The sequence below is a fragment of the Lampetra fluviatilis genome, chromosome 48 (assembly GCF_964198595.1).
Source record: "Lampetra fluviatilis chromosome 48, kcLamFluv1.1, whole genome shotgun sequence".
Classification (NCBI taxonomy): Eukaryota; Metazoa; Chordata; class Hyperoartia; order Petromyzontiformes; family Petromyzontidae; genus Lampetra; species Lampetra fluviatilis.
This window is the reverse complement of record NC_136322.1, coordinates 5,448,176-5,471,035: the sequence shown is the minus strand read 5'-3', so window position 1 is coordinate 5,471,035 and position 22,860 is coordinate 5,448,176.

Below are 22,860 nucleotides of genomic sequence, written 5' to 3'. Positions count from 1 at the left end.
TCGCTCCCGTAGCCTCCACACCTCTGCAACTCCGCTGCAGATCCCCTGTGCAGTCCTCCGGCTGCCCTCACTGCAGCTCCACCGCTGCCCGTCGTTCCTCCGTGCTTGGTCACCGCTGGCCGACGGTGCCAAGTTTTACTCTGCGTGTGTGTGGCGATCTCGCCACTCCTCGACCTCCGCCCTGCGTGGCCTCACTCTAACTCTATCTCCCACACTCTCCCGTCTCTTCCGGTATCTCTCCCTTAAGACCTCACCCCTTTCTCCCACGTGACCTAACTCCTCCCCCCCATGACGTCATATCCGCGAGGTCGTTTACGCCCGCATTACACCACCCTCCCCCGTAGAGAAAATCCAGCCGACCTCGGCTGAACAATAACGAGACAAGTAATGCGAGCGAACACAACCATCACACATTCAAGGACAACGAAGCATACAATAAATATAACAACAACAACAACAACACAACAGTAAAATTCAACGAAATGTAAGCGCGTTCGGGTCGCCGGTCCGTCCCGGACAGGCGGCGGCCCTCCTGCAGACCGGGAACGTGACGGGGTTTTAGGAGCGACAGGATGAAGTCTTCCTGTCGCTATTGGAGGCCCGTCAACGTCCCGGTCCCGTGTCCCTGAAGGCCCAGCGTCGGGGGTGCGTCGCGATCGTGTCTGCGACGGGGTCGGAAGGGCGGCGGGGCTCGGAGTCCCCGCAGCCGTGGTAGGCACACCCCGAGCAGAGTCTCCTGTCTCCAGCAATGTCACGGCCGGCTTGTCTGTAAAAGGCACGACAGGCGCTCTTGCAAGGTCAACAGGCACAGGCAAGGATGAGTCGGCAGCCACAGACCCCGGCAAGGCAACATCGGGAGATGACGCATCGTCTCGAGGGGCCACATATGGTTTCAAGCGCGACGTGTGAACGAACCAACGCCGAGATCCAAACCGAACACGCGCATACTGTGGGCTGGGAAGCTCGATGAGGCGGACCGGCCCTTGCCATGGTTTGTGTAATTTAGGAGAGGTACCTGGCCGCACCTGTGGGCAATGGAGCCAGGCCATGTCCCCCGCCTTCCAGGGGCACTCCCCCTTCGAGCGTCGAGCACACCGCTCGTTCTGGGCCGGGGCTTTGGCAGTAGCCATGCGGGCCCCCTCCCGTGCCTCAGTAACCCGGCGAACGGTATCCCGAATGTAATCAGGAAGAGGCTTAGCAGGTCCCCTCACTCCAGTTCCCAACTGCACATCCATTGGCGGCACGTTCTCGCGACCGTACATAAGGAAAAACGGCGAATATCCTGTAGCCGCATGCGGCGTCATTCGGTATGCCGAAAGTACCCCAGGGATATGCAAATCCCAATCTGATTGTTTTTCACTCACGGTGTGACACAACATGGCGGACAATGTCCGATTTAGCCGTTCGACCATACCATCCGTTTGCAGATGGTAGGGAGATGTCCGTATCTTTTTAGTTCCAAGAGCCGCGCACACCTCCCCCAACAATTTAGAAGAAAAATTACGGCCTTGGTCTGTGACCAAGGCCATAATTTTCCGGCGCCCCCTTGTCCATAATGTACCCGAATAGAAAGGCGTCTGTGATAGACGCCGCTGACTGGTCAGGCAAAGGCCAGGCCATCGGCCAGCGGGAGAGGTACTCCACCCCAACTAGCAAGTATTTATTTCCCTTAGCGGATGGCGGAAAGGGTCCCAAAATGTCCAACGCCACCAATTTGTTAACTCTAGACACCTGAATAGACTGTATGGGCGGCACATATGGTTGCTTAAGTGGTTTTCGCCGGGCACAATCGGGACACGCGCGAACGTGACCGACGACATCCGTTGTCATGCCGTGCCAAAAATAGTCTCGCTGCAGCGTCAATAGGGTCTTCTGCACCCCCAGATGTAAAAGCGTGTCCCCATGCAGAGTCCTAATCAACTCGTACCGCAAGGATGCCGGTACAACCAGACGCCAGCGTTCCTGTAACCCTTCCCTCCACATCAGCAGACCATCGCGGAGAGCGGTTTCTGGCATATCCCCCGTACCCAGTCTCCCACTCTTCTTCGCAGTCCGATTCCGTAACGAGACCAATGAACCATCCAACATTTGTTCCCGAATCCATACAGCCCTTGGAAGATTCAGAATCCCATCAGCCGGTCCCAGCTGCTTTGGAGCTTCAGGCACGTCGACCTCCAACGCAACAGGCTGAGGGGGTTGCTGAATCGGCGCACATCTATGCGTCCCCGACGCGCACGCGCAAGGGGATCGCTGCGGTAACCTAGAAAGCACGTCCGCATTCGCGTGACGCACCCCCTTCCGATGGTGAATTTGGAAGGAAAATTATTGCAGCGTGTCCAACCACCGCGCCAACTGGCCAGATGGTTGGTCCATCTTAAGAGCATACTTCAAGGCCGCATGATCCGTGAGAACAATAAACGAACGACCGTAGAGATACGATCGAAATTGGCGGAGAAAGAAAACAATAGCCAAAAGTTCCTTGTGTGTGACGCAGTAGCGAGTTTCTGCGGGAGACAAAACCCGGCTACCATACGCCACCACGCATTCCACACCACCTTTTGATTGAGACAACACGGCCCCAATGCCCGTGTCACTCGCATCCGTATCCAGAATGAAGGGGTGATCGGCGGTCCCCAAGCAAATTTTCTTCCTTTACCCGTAAAGAGGTGCAAGGGCCTCGCGATCGTCACAAAATCCGGAACAAACCTCCGATAGTATGAGGCAAACCCCACAAAGCGACGTACATCCCCCACCGTGGCCGGGGTTGGCCAGTCACGGATGCATGCTGTCTTGTCCGGATCCGTGGCCACCCCGTCCGCACTTACGATATGCCCCAAATAGCGCAAGGACCGTTGCAGTAGGTGACATTTCTTAGGCTTAAATTTCAAATTTGCGGAACGCATCCTGGCGAACACCGCCTCCAACCGCAGTAAATGCTCATCAAATGTGCGGCTAAAGACGATAATATCATCTAAATATATCAGACATGTCTCCCACTGCAACCCCGTTAACACCAACTCCATCAACCCTTGAAATGTGGCAGGGGCAGCATTCAGCCCCATCGGAAGACAATTAAATTGGAATAACCCCTGCGGCGTACGGAAAGCAGTCTTCTCCCGCGAGGGCTCGTCAAGGGGAAGCTGCCAGAATCCCGAAGAGAGATCCAGCGTTGAAAAGAACTTCGCCCCCGACAAGGCATCGAGGGAGTCGTCCATACGCGGCAGGGGGTACGCATCTGCCACAGACACTTTATTCAATTTCCGAAAGTCGCAACAAAATCGCAATTTGCCATCCTTCTTTTTAACCAAAACAACAGGCGCGCCCCATGGGCTGTTAGATGGAGATATTATGTCCGCAGCCAACATGTCATCCACTGCCCCTCGAACCTGATCTCGCTCCGCCGGCCTCATCCGATGCGAGTTCAACCGAATAGGGGCAGCGTCCCCTGTGTCAATATGATGTTAAAGCAACGAGGTGCTTCCCAAGACCAACTCGTCGGAGCTAAACACATCAGAACAACTCAACAATAATTTACGAAGCGCACAACGTTGTTCACCGGAAAGGGAAGAATTTTCCCCACACAATTCGGCGATCCAACGATTATCAGCGGCACCAGGACCTCAAACACCACCAACCACGACCTGGCTGCCCAGATGATCTTGTGCCGTAAACGCCGTAGTGGCATGTTCCACAACCGTACCAGCCGGCACACACACATTTTCGGTACTTGCATTAAGCACCTGCAGAAACGGCTGCTGGTCAGGCCGGACAATAGTTTGCGCCCCAACAAGCGCCGCTCCGCCCGTTATAGTGGCGGACGGCGACAGCAAAATCCCAATTGCACCCTGACGACCAGGTACAGGCTTCCGATATTGCAAGGGGATAAGCATCTGTGAGCCAGGTGGAATATCAACAGATACCTCGGACAGCGCCTGCACCTGAGTGACCGGAGCAGGTCGCCCCCAGGGCGACGGTAGAAATGTAATTTTTCGCCCACCCGGTAATTCAATGCAGTTTTGATTAATTCGAATTAGAATGGGCATCTTGGCCAGGAAGTCAGTTCCCAACAAGCAAGGAACCGCGAGGGACCTCGAAATTAACACAATTCCCGAGGCCGACACTCCCCCGATAGATATTGTAGCGTCCACCTGGCCCACAATGCCCATGCTACCCCCGTTGGCAGCAAGGCAGGAATCGTAAACCGGACGCACGGCCTCAGGTGGGATGTTCAACAGATGGAAAATGACATCCGATATAATGGTCGCGGACGCCCCTGAATCCACTAACACACGTACGTCCACCCCTTGTATAGAACCAGGTACAGTGGACGAACCAGTAGCGGCCGCGACGACCCGCCATGCCAATTTACGCCACTGCGTTACCGAGTGACGTGGCCCAGTCGATGGCCTCCCCCCGTTATTAACAACACCCGGATCGCACGACAACGGTGATGAGTGAGGTGTCAAGCCTTGCCGGGTGTCTGGTGCGCACCGACTTGCCTGTCCTGGAGGATCCTTCTGTGGCACGTCCGCTGACGAGGCCTCCTGCTGGGGCGGACCCGGGACGCGGGCCCAGCAGTCCCTGGCGTAATGGCCTTTACGGCCGCAGCGGAAGCAGTCAATGTTGTTGCGCCGCGCCGCAGGCACCCCGTCCCGACGCTCCCGTGGCGGTGGCGCAGATCGCGGCCCCGGCGTACTGCGGGCCGACCACTGAGCAGAGGCAGCTGTCAGCTCCTGCGGGCCCCCCCCCCCGTCAGGAACGTACACCGCCTTCTTGGGATCCCAACCCGCGGCACCTCCATCGACGATGGGCCCCCCCATCCACGCCGTAACTTGCTTCCAACGGCGCAGGTTGAACTGGGCATCAAGACATTTAGCGGCCACCCGGGACGTGAGCTTTTTGTGGCCACACACCGGCATAGGAATCCCCAAATCCCGGGACAGCTCGAGCATCTTACCCAAGATGAGAGGTTCGAGCAGGTCAGGCTCCGTCTCCGGGTATGCAGCCATGGCCAACTCCAATACCGCACACTTGTATGCCACCAGCGACTCCTCGGGTGCTCGCTGACATTGAACAAACCGGCGATGAGCATCATCCGGTGGCTCATATGCATCTGCCATCTCGTCGAAAACTCCTCTTAATGTTTTCTTCTTCTCGGCCTTTATAGAGCGGAAGAATCTCACCGACTCGTCATCGAGAAGAGTCGGTAAAACCTCCAATGCCTCAGCGTCCGTCCACCTTGCTGAGCGTACCGCCGCCAGAAAGCACTCCAATCGCCCCCGATGGAGAATTCTTTAACGGTCGTGAGATGACAACTGCGACTCCTTGTTGCACCGTCCTCAGCCGATGACTCACCCGGCGGCATATTCAAAATGGCGTCGCATCGCAACGTGTTCAAGATGGCGGCCTCTCGCCGCGGAGAGCGCAAGATGGCGGCTTCCCGCCGTTCTTCTCCTGCCACGCCCAAGATGGCGTCTTCTTGCCGCGTGGCCAATGGCGCCGACAGCGGAGGCAAGGCAGCGACCTGCGGACCTCCATCGGCTCTCCCCAACGCCGTCCTCGGCGTGACGAGCTCGCACAATTGCGCGAGCACGATTTTCAGTGTCTCCAGCTGCGCCGCCATCTGCCTCCATCGCCAATCCGCGTCCTCTGGTGTAGACGGGTCCACCGACGTGGCGACATCTTGGACTCCCGGACCCGCACTAGTTCCCGCACGGATCTCCTCCTCCATCGCAGGCAGGTCGACCGCCCGAGGAAGGTCGTTGTCGTCGGATGATGTAGCAGATGATGGCGCAGGAATATTCTTTCTTCTGAGCTGTTTTGACATGCCGTTTCACTTCTGACACCAGTGTAATAAAGGACTCGATCCTGGGTCTGTCTCCGTTGTCCTTTATTCGGGTTCTTACACTTGTCCCACACGGCCCTCGCTCAGAGCTCTCCCCTTGGCAGCTCCATAGCTGCCCTCGCTCCCGTAGCCTCCACACCTCTGCAACTCCGCTGCAGATCCCCTGTGCAGTCCTCCGGCTGCCCTCACTGCAGCTCCACCGCTGCCCGTCATTCCTCCGCGCTTGGTCACCGCTGGCCGACGGTGCCAAGTCTTACTCTGCGTGTGTGTGGCGATCTCGCCACTCCTCGACCTCCGCCCTGCGTGGCCTCACTCTAACTCTATCTCCCACACTCTCCCGTCTCTTCCGGTATCTCTCCCTTAAGACCTCACCCCTCTCTCCCACGTGACCTAACTCCTCCCCCCCATGACGTCATATCCGCGAGGCCGTTTACACCCGCATTACACATGTGTGCGTGTCACTCGATGTGTGTGTGTAACTCAATGCATGTGTGTGAGTCGATATGTGTGTGTTCATCCATGTGTGTGTTTTTAAAGTAGATGTCTGTGTGTGAGAGTCTGTATGTGTGTGTTAGGCAATGTGTGTGTCAGTCTATGTATGTGTGTGTGAGTCTATGTGTGTGTGTGTGTAAGTCGATGTGTGCATGGGTCCATGTGTATATGTGTGTGTTTTAGTCGATGTGTGTGTGTAAGTACATATGTGTGTTTACGTCAATGTGTGTGTGAGACCAGGTATGTCTGTGTATGAGTTGATGTGTGTGTGTGTGTGAATCGCTGTATGTGTGTCTGGCAAAAAACAACCCCGTACCTCCTTGCGGTGCCGGATGGGCAACACTGTCGTGGACAGCGCTGTGGGGGGAGGGCCAATGCCCATTGGCTAAACGGGGGCTCTGGACGGGTGCGAGGGGCTCGTAACCCCTCCACTCTCAATTCATTACCACTAAACCACGACTTAAACATAAATATGTAACTAATAAGCTTGTGCCGGAGGCCTCGGGGGGACAGGCGTCTATGACGTATCCTGGCCAAACTCCAATTGGCGGAGCCAGGAGATTGAATCTTCACCCTCGGAGCTCCTCTAGAAACAGCGAAAAGCCACTGCGTGTGGCCACGTGGAATGTTCGAACACTTACTGCGGAGGAGAGGCTGCCACTCCTTTGTCGGGAGCTGGACCGGTACCACCTGGATCTCTGTGGCATTCAGGAGGTCCGGTGGACCGGTTCTGGCTCCTGTCACCATGAGGGGTGGACAGTCTGCTACTCGCGGCTGGATTCTGCCAAACAACAGGGTGTGGTTCTTCTTCTGAACAAAAGAATGAAGGGGGCGTGGGAGCGTGGTAGTGAGGTGTGGGAAGCTGTAAGCCCCAGGCTACTTTATGCTCGCCTTCCTGTCAACCGGAGGTGAGGAGTGGTGGTCGTGGTTACTTATGCCCCCACCGAAGACGAACATCCGTGGAGGGATGCAGGGAAAGCCGATGAGTCAGATGCCTTCTATAACCGCCTGTCACAGATGCTGGCTAAAGTGGCCACTCGGTACAGAGTCATCTTGTTGGGTGACTTCAATGCCCCAGATGGTCATGATGCTGGCAACTGGTCTGGAGTGATTGTAAGGCATGGGCCAGATCAGCTCAATGACAACGGTAGGAGGCTGCTAAATTTTTGTGCAGCCCATGGGCTTGTAATTACCAACACGCTCTTCTGACATCGGCGCATCCACACAACATCATGGATGCATTCCGGGTCCAAGCAAGAACATCTGCTGGACTACATAGTGACGGACCAGTAGATGCGAGCCCATGTCCTTGACACCAGGACCTACCGTGGAGCTGATCTACCCTCTGACCATCGACTAGTCATCTGTAAGATGCGCCTGCCATTCTTCCACTCCGGTGGTGGGTGTACACTCAGGACTCCATTCCAACCAAAAGTGGCCTGGTCTCAGTTAGCTGATGAAAGTTGCAAGCAAGAATTTCATCATCGCTTGCAGCTGGGGTTGGCATCGTCCCCCACTCCTCCCGATGTCGAGGGTAAATGGGCGAGGTTTAGGACTGTGACTCATGTAGCTGCAATGGCTGCTTTGAGTACGTGGTCCAGACCTCCCCAGAAACCCTGCCTGACAGAGGAGGTGTTCAGGTTAGTTGAGAAAAAGCGACAGGCCCACTCTCATCGGCTACAGTATCCCACGTCAGAGAATGAGGAGGTTTACTGCAGCCTTCACTCGGAGGTTCGGAGAGCCGTAAGGTGCTGCAAAGATGGGTGGTGGTCGCGGGTTGCTGAGGAGATGGAGTCTGCAATAATGACCATATACACTCTCCACAACACCACAGCCCAGTCCCGCAGCATGGAATCCGCTCAAATCTAAATTATGTTAACAGCAGCTTGTATCGACGAACATTTAACATACAAACATCTGCCAAAAACATATGTAATGCCTCCTAAATGCCCTAGTTCCTGATAATACTTAAACGAAACAACACGTTTCACAAGGCTATCACTATCTGAAGCCCCGGTGGTTTCCACGAGATTAATCTCGAACAGTCGGCACGATGGTTGCCACGATGCCAATCTCCAACAATCTCTGAGGCAGCGACCTGATCGTGGGCCTCGCTCCCCCTTATATACTTGCTCGGCCATACCCTGGTAACTTCCAGCATTTTCCCCCTGGTAGATTCTTCCAGCAGACTCTACTATATTCTACTTCCCTTCTCGAACCTTCCCTCACCTGTTTCCACCCATTTCCATTTAACCCACTATAACCCTTGCCACATACAGAATACCCTACAAAAGGATGAAAATTAAGAATTGGTTTTACTCTTTTGTGAGGTGTTACGATTTTTAAACACCAAATAGAGCATACCTTTATGCAGGAAATAATGTCTGCATTAACCATACTTACTTGTGCTGAACATATAAATAAACTATAATATGTGCACTGTCTTTGAAACTGATTGGCCTACACCATAGTATTTTTACAGCCTAGTCTCAGTGTCAGACCAGAAAACGCCAAAAAATGAACAATATTTTGATACTTGCATTGCCTTTGTATTGTGCACCTTTTGGCGTTCTCTGGTCTGACACTTCGGTGATCGCTTATCTTCAATGGCTAGTCAAAAGCCGTTGCTGCTGGATTGTGTATGCTCCTTGACAAGTCAAGTTGGGCACGATTGTGTATTATTAATCAGATAATGGGCTAAATTGCTGCCAAATCAAGGCACTTGTTGTCGTTAAACCCGCCACTACCCTACACAGACGATTAGTAAGGTTTGTCACTTAGACATAACATGCCAATTCGTTACTAGTACAGCACACCGGTGTGTTGGAGAGCAAAGCCACAGCATTTACAATCTAAGTGCGACGTTTTGCCAGCAATCACAACTAGCTTCATCAGGTGACGGTCAGATTTGTGGAGAAATCCGCCTATTTCGTTCCTTAGAGGCGTATATGTGAAGGCACCACTTGTGAACACTTCTTGAGGGATGTTGGGGGGGGGGGGATTAATGAATGCATATAAATGACAATAGGTATCCATTGCCGGTTGGAAGATGACCAGGCATCAGGTTGCCAACATTATTCAGAACAGTAAATTGCTAAAAACTAATATTAGACCATTGGAACCTCCTTTGCCAGTAGCAAAATATGATAATTATTTTTGTTAGTTTTGTTGGCAGATGAAAGGGTAAAAAAATAATTGTCAACAAATATTAGTTTCAGTGAAGCAAAAGCCTTAAGAGAATTGAGAGCAAATAAAGATATCCAAATTCTTGCTCCTGATAAGGGCCGATCAACTGTTGTGATGTTCCGTGAGGATTATAATAATTAAATCTAAAGATTTTCTCAATGAAGGTACCGACCTTCAAATTAAACGAAACCAAACCAACAACACCTTGGGACGTAAAACAACGGCAATCATTGCCAAGTCATCAATTCCAAAGGAAAATCAATACCTGATCAAACCAAGAGCCTCAAAACCACGAAGACTTTATTGGCTACCAATGATTCACAAACCTGATGTGCTCTCAAGACCCATAGTTAGGAGAATAGGCTCTGCCACATACAACCTAGCACAATACTTAACAAAACAAAAACAGCCCTACATCAGTAGGACCCGTTCATTCATAAAAAAAATCTGAACATCTCGTAGATATCATTAAAGATATTATGCTTGACCCAAATTATATTCTCAAATTTTGATGTGACTTCTCTATTCACGAAGGTTCCAGTCAATGAGCCAATTGAATTACTTGAAACTCTAACAAACACAGGTTTAGCCAAAGATATCCCACGACTAGCTTGAACACTGTCTAAAGAACGCATATTTCTTGTGGAAAGATGATTTCTACAAGCAAAAGGAAGGAGCAGCAATGGGCTCTCCTTGATCTCCTGTGATAGCGCATTTGTACATGGAAGATTTTGAAATAAAATCAATAGCTTTAAGCACACTAAAACCCTCTACTTGGTTTAAATATGTGGATGACACATTGGTGGTCTGGCCACACGGCAAAATACATTTAACGAATTTCTAAATCATCTCAACTCAGATTAATTCTCCAAAAAAAATGTTACGCATACAATAAAAGGAAAAAAGTCAACATCTGAAAATGTTGCTTCTGCCTCTACATGAATGTAATAGATGCAGGCATTGGCTCGATAAGGTCCATCATGTATTTATCGGATACAAATGGTTGACTGAAGCTGCTTGCTGCCTCACGGTTCATGTTGAAAAAGAGCAGTGCTCGGTTTCAAGTTCCAAATTTTACAAAACATTTGCTCGCAATTACTAATCTCCATTTATTATTTAACGTGAGCACAGTTGGTCACGTATGGTGCGAAATAAGTTGAACATAAATTTTAACTTTCAACTTCCGTGACTGCAGGAATTCATATTATTGGTTCTTTCGGTAAAGTAACGTAATCAGAAAAAAAAAATCTAAAAAATAATAATTAAAAAATAATAATATACGATTGTAAATAAAATTAAATTGAAAACAATAAAAGCAAAAAACCAACGACATTTCGATCGCAACACAAGCTGTCTTCATCGGGTGGAGAGAAAATTGTTAATAATTATTTTTATTTTATTTTTTAAAATTTAGATTTTTTTTTTCTATTTACGTGACTTTACCGAAAGAACCAAGAATAAGTTTAATTTACATTGTAGCGCATTTAAACTCTGCAGGGTGCTTTAAACCTCATCTTTCAGCATTTGTTTAAGGCACTGCACCAAAGTCGAGTGATAATGATGACAAGGGTCAGTGTGCAAGGCCGATCAATGGGTGACCTAACAGGAAGGCACACGGGGTCACGAAAGGGCGACAGTGGTGGGAAGGAGTGGAGTGGCGAGGGGAGGGTAGAGGAAGGGAATGATGGGCAGTGGGTGAATCCACTCGCTGTAGCAACGGCGCCCTAACTGAAGACGACAGTCGTAACGCCTTTGCGAGAGCCATGAGCTATAACAATTAAAACAATGTCTTTAGAAATGCTTTTGTTTGTTTTGTTTGTTTTGTTGTCCTCCAATTAGCATGGCCGGCTACGTGCGATGCGAAGCGCAAAGGTCTAAACGCTGCGACACCAATCCCCTCCATACACATAGATCCACCATGCAGCCTTTAACAACTTGCTGGGGCACGTGGTGTCAGCGAGCACCTTTGATGATCGCAACCGCCTTTGTCTCACCAGTGACGATGATTTTACAGATCACACCAGGTACTCATTTATGGCTGAATCGACCTAGAGTCTCAGGACCGGTTAAGATAATCGTCACTGGTGTTGGCCGATGAGTGGGAATCGAACTCTGGCCGCTGGGTTCGTAGGTCAGCGCGCTAACCGCTATACTACCGCTCCCCACACCATACACAAGACAAAAATCCCCTGTATAGCCTTAACATACTATAGGGGGCAAGTGCTGTTGTCTCCCCAGTAACGATGTTAAGATAATCGTCACCGCACACACACACACACACGTAAATACACAATACCGTAAAGACAAATTAGTCCACATGAGAAATCGGCGGAAGAATTTGTATAAGCTTGAGTAACTCTTCTTGGTTCTTTCGGTAAAGTCACGTAGAAGGGAAATAATAAAATAATATAAATAACACATAATAAAATAATCATAAAAATTTGATTTGTATTATTTCATTATTTCCCTTCTACGTGACTTTACCGAAAGAACCAAGAAGATGAATCCCTGCAGTCACAAAAGCTTTAAATCGAAACTTGAGTAACTCGTCTTGTGACATTTTTGGGGGTGTTTGGGACGACGGAACGCAAAAAAACCGGTTCACAATTTGGAAAGCTTTTACAATCGGTGTCCTCTTACGAGAGGACGAAGGCGCAGGCCGGCAACTTCCCGCTCAGACTACTGGCAAAACAGGACTGCCCCCCCCCCCCGCTGCGAAGAGGGTTATAGAGCAGTTTCTGTTCTCCTATAACGCGGTTGTAGTTGTGTTTCTGAACACAGCTTTATTAAAGACTCGTATAACTAAAGAATATATAATATAGGGGGGTAAAGCACAGTCCACGATAATGCATGAGGTGTGTAACACAGTCCGAACAAAGACCGAGGTGCGTGGTGGGTAATGTTTAGAAGAATCCAGCAGCATCCAAGTTCCTCTTGCGATTCTATGCCGAGGCAGTCGAACGTACGACCGCTTGTTCCTATTGGCACTGCGACGTAGTTCCGTTTTCTCGATCGCATAATATATCCGAATCGCATCCGCGTTATAAAAACATGCATTCCCTGACACAGTCATTGCCTAAGCCTATTCTTATGTTTTCATCATTCTGAAACTGGAAAAAGGTTTCATATATATATAACTACTCAACCCAAGCTTTTAATAATTTGATACTTGTGTAGAGGTGCGAGACACACTCTATTCGGTAACCTGCCGGGCACTATGTAATCAGAGGGAAATGCAGTGTTACCGCTCTGGGACCAAGGGCTGGGGTCAGGGAAAGGCGGGAGCAGATCGTAAACACACTTACCCTCCAGACCAATGGCCAAGGGTCAGTTAGGATAAAAGAGGATCGAAAACACAGATTCTAGAGAACCAATCAGAGGGTCCCACGAGGGAGCAGTTTTCCTCAAGACGAAGACTCAAGCCAGCTCAAGATGGCTAGGACCCTGGACCAAGCCTTCTAGCTCTTCAAGAGCTAAGGCTCAGTGTTAACAGTGGTCAAGGGCAGAATAGGTCCTGGCAGGCAGGACCCTGGCTCCCCAGCCTTCCAGCTCTTGTAAGAGCTGAGGCTCGGCGCGACCTGTGGTCAGGGGACCCACCGAGCCAGCGGTGGGTCAAGCTAGCCTCCCCTAGGTTCCAGCCGGAGGACGCTAGGGTAGTGGGTAGATGGAGAATAGTCCCCACCAGGTAGGAGGCTGTACCTCCCTAGGCTAGCATCCAGACCCGTATGTAAGTCCCGCTAGGTACGGAGGCTGTACCTCCTTAGGCTACGGGTGAGGGAACCGCATATCCCTCTGTGTGTATAGGGACTGTGTCCTAAGAAAGACAATAAGCCAGTGTGTGCCTTCAGAAGTTTATTTATCTGTTATTTACAACACAACACTTGCATTGCCTTTGCACTGTTCGCCTTTTGCCATTGTTTTCTGGTAAAGCACTCATGAGTCAATGCCATACATAATGGTGTCTCTGTAGGCCCATCAGTTTCAAAGATAACGCGTATATTATAGTCAGAGCATGTTTGTTTGCATGTTTGGGCACAATTACATGTGGTTCATGCAGGCTTGATGTCTTGCAAGAGGATTTTGGTGTATGAACATTTTAACACCTTCTGTTATAATTGCCAGAAAGGGTAAAACTTTTTCATTGTGCCCTAAATATTACAAAGTCCTCCACGTTGCCCACTGCTTGACAGACCACTGTGATGGCAAACCGGTTATTGTCCATAACCATAATTTGTGGGGTTTTTAAGGTAAAGACAATATGTGTCGCTAAAGCGCCACCACCACCCGACATACCCAATTAGATGGGTTTTCACGTAAACAAAAGGGGACAATTTGCTCCTAGTTTTATACCAAACCGGTTGTGTGCTGGAGAGTAAACCCACAACACAATTTACATGGGGGTTTACTCTCCATCACCCATTTATATTCACGCCATTTAACCCCTCAAACAAACCTTAATGGTTAATATTGGTGGCGAAAGCGTATGAATACGTGTTAATCATTGTCCATATCGCCGATCTTACCAATAAACATTTTCCAACGGCCATCGAAGAGACCCATTCACGGTGCCTCTCAAAACCAGAACTCACCAGTTGCTTTCACTCACCTTCATTCGAGCTCCCTCTTGATGGGAGAATAATCACTTTCCTCAGTGAGCGCTCTTCGACCCAGAGAAGATTGGTTCCGGATACAACCAAATTTTAAAATGTGGTTTGTAACTTTGATCCTTACCCGTGTATCGATAGTTCAATGTTATTGTGTAGTGTTATTGAGGGGCTACTGCTGTGTGTTGTGGTCTTAGTTTAGTTAAGGACTATTGTTGTTTTTCTACCTTGCCCAAACTTGCATTTGATTCTTCAAAAATCGGCAGGAATGTATGAACTTATGCAATGTTCCAAAATTAGATTTCTTATTTCTTGTTTATTTTGCATTTCACACTTCCTGGTAGACATATATGCGTTCCCTGCATGCCGAAAGTTGAAAAACACGATGACAAAGCCAAACAGCAGCAGAATGAGAGGCAGGGAAACAGAATACAAGATGTTTTGATCAGATGGGCATGCTGATAATTACAAGAGCTGAGGATGGTCTTGTGAAGTCGCAGTATAGTTTGCTTCCCAGGAATTAACCTAACTCATGAAGCAGACGGGGAACAAATTAATGACAGACCATAAAGGAAATAACCCTCGCGTGGGCAAGGAGTGACCCAGGGAAATTTCTGAGAGATATTCACGGAAGGGGTCTTACATCATCACCTCCAAAGGACAGAGCAGAACAGGATACGTAAGAGAGCACTCGTGGCAAAACACCATAAACCACTGCCCACCCGAGGACAAATACAGGGCAAACAGACAAGAATGTCCCTTGCTGTTGCAAAGACTGTTGAAACAGCAAGGGACATTCTTGTCTCTTGTGCTTGGAGAGTTTAAACGTTCAAAATGACAAATACGCTATATGAATAATCTTAACCATCGTGGTACTACATGGTAATCTATTGTTGCATGACAATAGAGCACAGAGTCACGAAGTTTTGAATACGACTAGTTGCATGTTTTATTAACATCCACTTATCCGTACATTAGTGCCTTGAGATCTGGGTTAAGCATATACACTTGATAACGAACGGTTATGAAAAAATACCTAAGATAAAATCACATTCACGTTGTTGTCGTGAATTTTAATAATCTCCAGAAGGAGGTGTGGCAATTTTTTTATTATTTTATATTCGTGTGGGGACACAGATATGAGAATGAAGAATATTTCCTGCTGATGCATTGTGTTACATTCTTCACAATGACATGAGTGACTATCGAGCTGTGTAAAAAAACAGAAAATAACAAGTATTTTTTTAAACATCCATGGAACAATAAAGTTACAGATACATTAAACATATTATAGGTGATTATTGCACTACAATGCAAACAGACAAATTATATCCTTGTTGATTTAATAACGTTTCAATAACGAAGTATTAGGAATCGCTGCCTTCTAAACGAAAGGGCTGCCTGAGAATGCTTTACATTTCTTATGAAGAAAAATTCTAAAACACCACGCAATCCGGTGGCATTCGAAGTTGCAGACAAATAAAGGGGACCCATGTCCCTGATTTGTTTAGTATGCCTCTTCAGCCAACTTGCTGGGGGAGAGAAATGGCCTCGTCTGACATTTCGCCCCAGGCATCAAAACACCTTTCGGGGGGGGGGGGGTGTCCTTGCTATAAATTCTGAATCACGTCATGTTGAAACTGGTCTACTTTACTTGATAAAATGCTGTTAGGATGCTATCGATCAAATAAAGCTTCAATTCAAAACTAACAAATTATACTGTACGTTGTAGAACCACTCCAAGTGCGTTTATATGTTACTGCTCGATAGACCATTCTAGCGAAAAATCAATTAACCTCCCTGCTAGAATTGGTGGCATAACAACCCTTCCCTAGCCCTCGAGGGAACCGTGAGCATTTAAGCCACAAGCTCAAGGGCAGGGAGCGGGGAGTTTGAGGCTAAATGGTCGCCCACTCCCACTGAGGGGACGGGGGGAGGGGACGGACGTTCCATTTAATCTGACAGTGAGTTATGTAGCCGGCAGCAGTGTACCTGCACTGAGGCCCAAGGGCCAAAGTGGCTCAGGTACCAGGTGACGAACACGGGGGAAGACGGGGGGTAGGGCGGGTCCCTTTAAAATACTTGTGCCATGTCCCCTCACAATCGTCTTAGAACATTTGAGCGCGGCATTCCAGATGTTACACCAGTCGTGGTAAATGGACGTTTTTGGTGCGAACACGAAAATATTCCACGGACATCCAAAGAAGTGGAGGAAGGTGCATTAGCCATAGCGTAGATACGTAGGGCTGGTCAGCCTCATTATTCCAGATGTAATGTGTGCACGTACGTATGTTAAACTTCTTTCACGCCGTACGTAGTCAACCGTGCTAATCGGAGGTGGTTGGATGATTCATTAATCACGAATTAATAATGAATCCTCTGAACAAATCGCATTTAAAATATGTCAGATCGCGGAAGCTAAGGTTTGAGCCTGGCTCGTGCTCGTACATGGGTGACCATAGGCGGCATATAGTACGTTATGGACTTGGAACTATGCGATGACCAGCCGACTACAGTCCAGTGCAGCAACATCCATTGTTGTATTGTACTTTTATGTGTCTCGCCTTCAACAACCCACATTGACCAGAATGGTGCAATCTGGTCAAATACCCACCCCCCCTCCCAGCCATCAACGCGCATGGCTTAACCTTTGTTTTTTGATTTTGAGATTTTACAAGATCAGGAGCATTCTATGTTGTATGTGGAATGACAATAGAGCCTGCATGTGGTGTGAAGGGGCTAGTGGCCACGGGAGGTAATGACAGGGGTAATAGTTGTGAGTGCGAAGGGACTGGTGGCTACGGGAATGTTCGAAAAGGGAGCGTGGTCAGGTAACGGAAGAAAACGGTTGAATCTGCCGGTACAGCGAGTGTTCAGAGTCGGCGAGAATGATCACAAAGGGGGGCGTGGTCTCAGTTGGTATAGAAGGGAGATGCGCGAGAGACTCGGGGCTGTTGCAATGGGGTCTCTGCATGATGTCAAATGAACGTGTCTTCAATAAAGTGCCATCTCAAGAGAAGTGTGTCAAGTCGTAATTACAACCAGTGTGGGGTGTCATCATGCCATGGCATGGTTGCAAGGATAACTCACCGCCAACGACTTTGGACGGGGAAGAGACCCCCTTCCAGCAAGCCCCAGTTGGTGGGGACCCGGTGAATAACCCCACCGGTGAAGAGGGAGCAACGGTGGTAACGAGGAGAGAGGGGGCCGGCCGACAGAAACAAATAATCGAGGAATTTGACGAGGTAACGGGATGGCTGGATCGGCTGTTAGCAGTGGTCTCACAGCTCACTGTATAGCTTGCCGCAGCTGCGGCGAGAGGAGGAATGGCGAAGAGCACGGTGGGAGTCACCTCAGTGAAAACCGCTCAACCGACGGCCGCCATTTCACAAGGTAACCAAATGGCGGCTGAAGAAAATACAGCTCCGGAGGCGTTGGAAAGAGTAACTGACCGCCCGCGGTGGATGATGCCTCTAAAATAATTTGTAGCGGCAGGAGGCAACTGGGGTGCCTTCCCCCGAAGGTTCGAGGCAGCTTATCAAGCCATCAGATGGTTGGAAGAGGAAACACAGAGCCCTGCCTACCGCCCTTGAAAACGACGCCCTTGCAGTGTTCCGAGCTGTGCCGGAGGAGTAAAGGGCTTCGCTACAAGAGGTGTATGGTGAAATGGCGACTGTTTTTGATTCCCCATCGAATACGCAGAGAAAGTTCCTGCAGCGAAAGTGGGAGAACGCCGAGACGTCCATCGCTTATCACAGCATGTTGATATCACTGGGCCAGGTAGCGTATCCATGGCTGAACGAGGCGGCACTGGAATTTCTAGTGATGGAGCAGTGACTGCGGATCAGTAGGAGTGGAGTGCCAATTCTCCGGAGTCGGTGGATGGCAGAGTGGGCCACAGGGCTTGCTGGAGCTGTCATCTGCAGTGGTGATTTCTGCGGTGGAGACCACGTGGTTGCTGGCCACCATTTCGCCTGCGGAGGGCATGGCGGGGCTGGTGGGTGCCATTTGCCATGGGCTGCGGGGCTCGACGGAGCTGCCACCTTCAGCGGCGATTCCTGCGGCGGTGACCACGAGGTTGCCGGGTGCCATTTTGCCCACAGAAAGCATGGCGTGGCCAGTGGGTGCCATTTGGCGTGGGCAGCGGGGGGCATCGGAGCTGTCGCCTGCAGTGGTGATTCCTGCGGTGGAGACCATGGAGGGCATTGTGTGGCTGGCGGACACCATTTGGAGTGGGACGCAGGACGATGCTAAGGTGGCGATGCGAGGAGCTGCGTACAGACCACTACGGCTGCCGCCCGTTCAAGAGTTCGTGGTGGCTGGAGGCGATTGGACGGCCTTCCGTCATCGCTTCAAAGCAGCTTGGTTGTCCATCGGATGGACGAAATGGGAGGCCCTGCGAGCCCTACCGATGGCCCTCGACGACGATGCGTTGGCGGTGTTCCAGGCCATCCCGGAAGGTGATCGATCAACTCTCAGGCAGGCATATTCCCAAATTGCAGCAGTCTTTGACCCGCCATACAAGACCAAAAGTAGATTTTGCAGAGGAAGCGGGGGAGGCCCAGTAGCATCTCGCTTGTCATAGCACTTTGCTGGCATCGGTGCAAGAGGCGTATCTGCACATGAACTGGACGGCGCTCAAATCCTTAGCAGTAGAAAGGTTGGTGTCATTGGTGCAGGAGTTGAGGGTTGTCCTGACCTACATGCCAGGAAGTGGAGATGGTGGCTGCAGTGTACAGCTATGGGCAGCGTGGAAGGGTCACTACAGAAGGCCGATGGGTCGGAGTTGGCAAGAAGGGCAGACTTTTCTGCCCTGGAGTCACACGGCCGCCTGCGGTCGGCCGGGCCACAATCGCAAGCGAATGTCGGGATGTTAACCCAACGTCGATAGCACTAACGACAGCCTTCATCATACTTGCCTCTGCTCCTCAATCCCCACAGGATCCAAGTCTCTGATTACGGAATATATTCCGAGGTCGCCGTGTGTGAGGGATTGGAGGCTGGAGCCCGGTCATGTGCTGCTATGTTGAATCCAGGGAGGAGCCGCAACCTTTAGGCCATTTTTTTTGTTCCTCAAAGCCCCACAGAAGGACAGGATCCTGCCCAAGGCGGGGGACCGGTGTCAAGGACTAGGTTCAAGTGAGCAAGTCCAGTAAAGCGGACTCTTGTCCTGTTGATCGGGGAAAAATGGCATGTTAAAGGTTAATGGGCACTGAAAAGGGGTTGTGTAGTGCTGCGTGCTTTGTTGTTGTTGTTGATGGGGTTTTTTTTTTGCTTGTGCCACGCACCGAGTGTCATGGCGGTTGTGTTATCGGTTCATGGAGGTGCTCAGGTGGAGCTATTGTTGGGTTGTTGGTTCGAGGGAGTGTCGTGACTGTTTTTTTGGTTGTTGTATTATTTTTGTTGGTGTTTTGTGATGTTCCTCGGTTGTGGGAGTTGCTCTGCCTGTCCACCCGGTTGCATTGCTGTGTATCAGCTGGGAATGCTTTATCAAAAGGGGGAGGGTGATGTAGTGTCATAACGCCGGCTGGTGGACAGCAGCAGCAATTGCTGTGGACAGATAGTATACACGCTGGTGAGAGTGTGCACGGGGTGTAGGCAGAGGGGGGAACTAGGTTAAGGGTCATGGAGGACCCCATCTGAAGGCCCCTTGAACCTGCTAGCGGGTTCGAGAAGGGAGGCGCGGTCAGGGTGGAGCCAGGCCGTGCTGGTAGCATAAAAGGAGCTGAGTGGAGGCTCAGGGCTGTCGGTTCTGGGAATAGACTCGTCTTTTTGTTGCTGTCGTCTCGTCGCCATCGTCGCTAATGATCTCCGCTAGATATTGCGCTACAAAGGATAGCAGTTGGCTATCTCAGTCAGCGCCATCAGTGTAAGATGGCTAGTGTTGTGTACAGGCTAGGTTATGCTACTGTGGAGAGTGTGTGGACGAGCCCATGGAAGTTGTTAATAAAGAACATGCCCCATAAAAATCGTTGACACTAGACATGCATACGTAGGTGTCTATGGAGACCATCCATCGAGGAGATAGAGCTAGGAAAGTAGCTTTTTTTTTATCATCGCAGGATGGTGAGGAATGGCGACACCTTACCGAAAGCTTCAACCACTGGTTGACAAAAGGCAAAAGATGGTGTCAAACGCGTGACCGTGCCCACGATTAACCCTATGATTTTACCGTTGTGGTTTTTGTTTCAACAGGAGACGTTGCTTGGGAAAGTGATGTTCTACTCCAACAACGAGGAAACGATCAGCGTCAGAGTGTTCGAGAGGGTGGAATGCAGTGTGGGCGGCAACATCAGCAACGCTGTCAAAGTTTGGACAACGTGTAGCTGCAACGCTTTAAGTAGTCAGTGGGTCCGCAAGCAAAGCCACAAGAAGAGCCATTTAATTTTCGAAATGTGTCCAAAACTCTATACGCATGATAATAGATTATCCTGGCACGCGTTTATATTCTGCTTACAACATTATTCGGCGTGTCCCAGTGTGCAATATTCCATACAGTACATGATACACTACATACAACTTCTGTGTGTGTTTGGGGAGTTGTGGCATGCATTAACCACATGTACTTGTGGTGAACATGCAATCAGACATGCTCTGATAAGATATGCATTGTCTTTGAAACTGATTGGCCTACACCAGAGACATCAGCCCTCATTCTGGCCTAGTCTCATCACCAGTGTCAGAACAGAGAACGCCATAAGGCGAACAGTACAAAGGCATTCATCGCTTGGGGCAAGCAACTTTATCATGGGACCTTTTTGCCAGTATCAAGTATGAAAAATAAGAATAAGTTTGACCTTTTCTGAGACAAGGCCATGAAAAAGACTGTCTCTGGTGTAGGCCAATCAGTTTCAAAGACAATGCGTATATTATCAGAGCATGTTTGTTGCATGTTCACCTTAAGTACGTGTGGTTAAAACAGACTTGATTCCTTGCAAAATTTATATATTTGGTGTTTTTGAACATCGTAACACTTGTTTTATTCACAGAAAGGGGAAAAAAACTATATTAGTTTATTTCGCGTAATGTTAATTATGTAAAGAATGGCACGCGTTAAAGTTGACGAATAAACCTTGTTAATTTTGTACAACATTTGTTCAGGCTCTTGGGCCTTCGATCTTTACACGGTTGGAGTCCACATCAATGTTAACTTCACAAGCCCTGTTCAGATTTCAAAGATGATGATGGCTGGAAATTACTACTATTGGGCGTATGGCACTGGAGGTTGGAGTCCTTTTTTTCTGGCTACTTGAGTCTCTCCTATTCTGACTTACCTTGCTTTCGTTGGTTGGTGTCACGTCATCAAGGGGTACACATTTTTCGAATTTTCACACTGCAGTACGTAATCTTCCCCCAACCCCCCACGCGTTATAGAATGGTCCATGGAAGTGGATATATCGTGAGACTGTCTCTGAGATACCTTCAAAAAAATCTGTGGTCCACACCGCACCCTGAAAAGCGGAGTGCTCGAATTTAGCCAAATAAAATATAGAACCAAATTTTGTCGAGTGGAGAGGTCTTCATAATTGATCATCATCAAGAAAATTAAAGATTCATTAAGCAACAAGTCACATCAAAGGGCGATATATATTTGTATTTTTAAAAATTAATTTCAAAGACCTCCTCGTGGTCCAAGAAGATCATAGATCTTATCAGCAGGAAACATTAAGAATTGAGTAACATAAGACACCCAAAGTTGCTTTGAATGTTGGTGATTTCATAACTATGTTATGTTTTATTTTTACTATGTTGTATTTTACCAGGTAAAGCCTAATGAGCTGTCTAGTTCTTTTTCCGAAGAGAACTGGCTACCACAAATGATAGCTCAATGCATGTGTATCACACGGAAATTTATAGCAACAAATACTCTAAACACATGCTTCTAAATGTGGAAGGAAAATCCGGAAGACCCGGAAAAAAATACACACGACCACGGGGAGAGAGAAATGCAAACTCCAAATATACAGGTGTCAGGGTCGATATTGAACCCACAACAACCTGTATACCAGTGCGAGGAAGTTGACATCTCGGCCGCAATTGTGCCATACCAGCAAAATATCAACCGCTATTTCAGATGAGCACTCAGCACTACGCTTGATACAACATTGCGAGCAGACAGTGTGAATTTAATACTCCGTCTGACCAACGTGAATGCGCGCAAACCACATTCAACAACGTGGGCATGGTTCGAAGTGAGACGACGGTTCGTTGATGAACGGAAGTCACGGATGAGAAATTCGGAAGGCGTTGCAGACACCAGTGTAATACCACTCATACCTCGTTTGTCAAAACAAGTAGTGATGCTTGGTAAGCCTGCATGACGACTACAACCACTCTACAATGGCAGCAGTTGGCCTCTCTGATTCCCATCTGTGTTCACGGATGAATGGCCATCACAGCTCGCAGTGGCTCTCAGTGACACTCACAATATCACGCACGGACATTCCTCGGTTACGCTCGGCCAAGCACGGTTCATAGTTGCACATCAGGGTCACCTCCTGACATTGAACTCGCAAGTACCGAACGAAATGAACGCTGCACAACACGTAAGGACGTACCGTGCATATTCGTTTGGCACACACGTTTTGTCGGCAAGCCGATCACAAAAGCTGCAATTCACAGTAAAATTAAGTAGCATACACACTATGTCATACCTAAAAGCGATGACGTAAATTAAAACCCGAGTTTGGTTGTATTACCAACTGTACAAACTAAATTAGAACCAAACTTTGT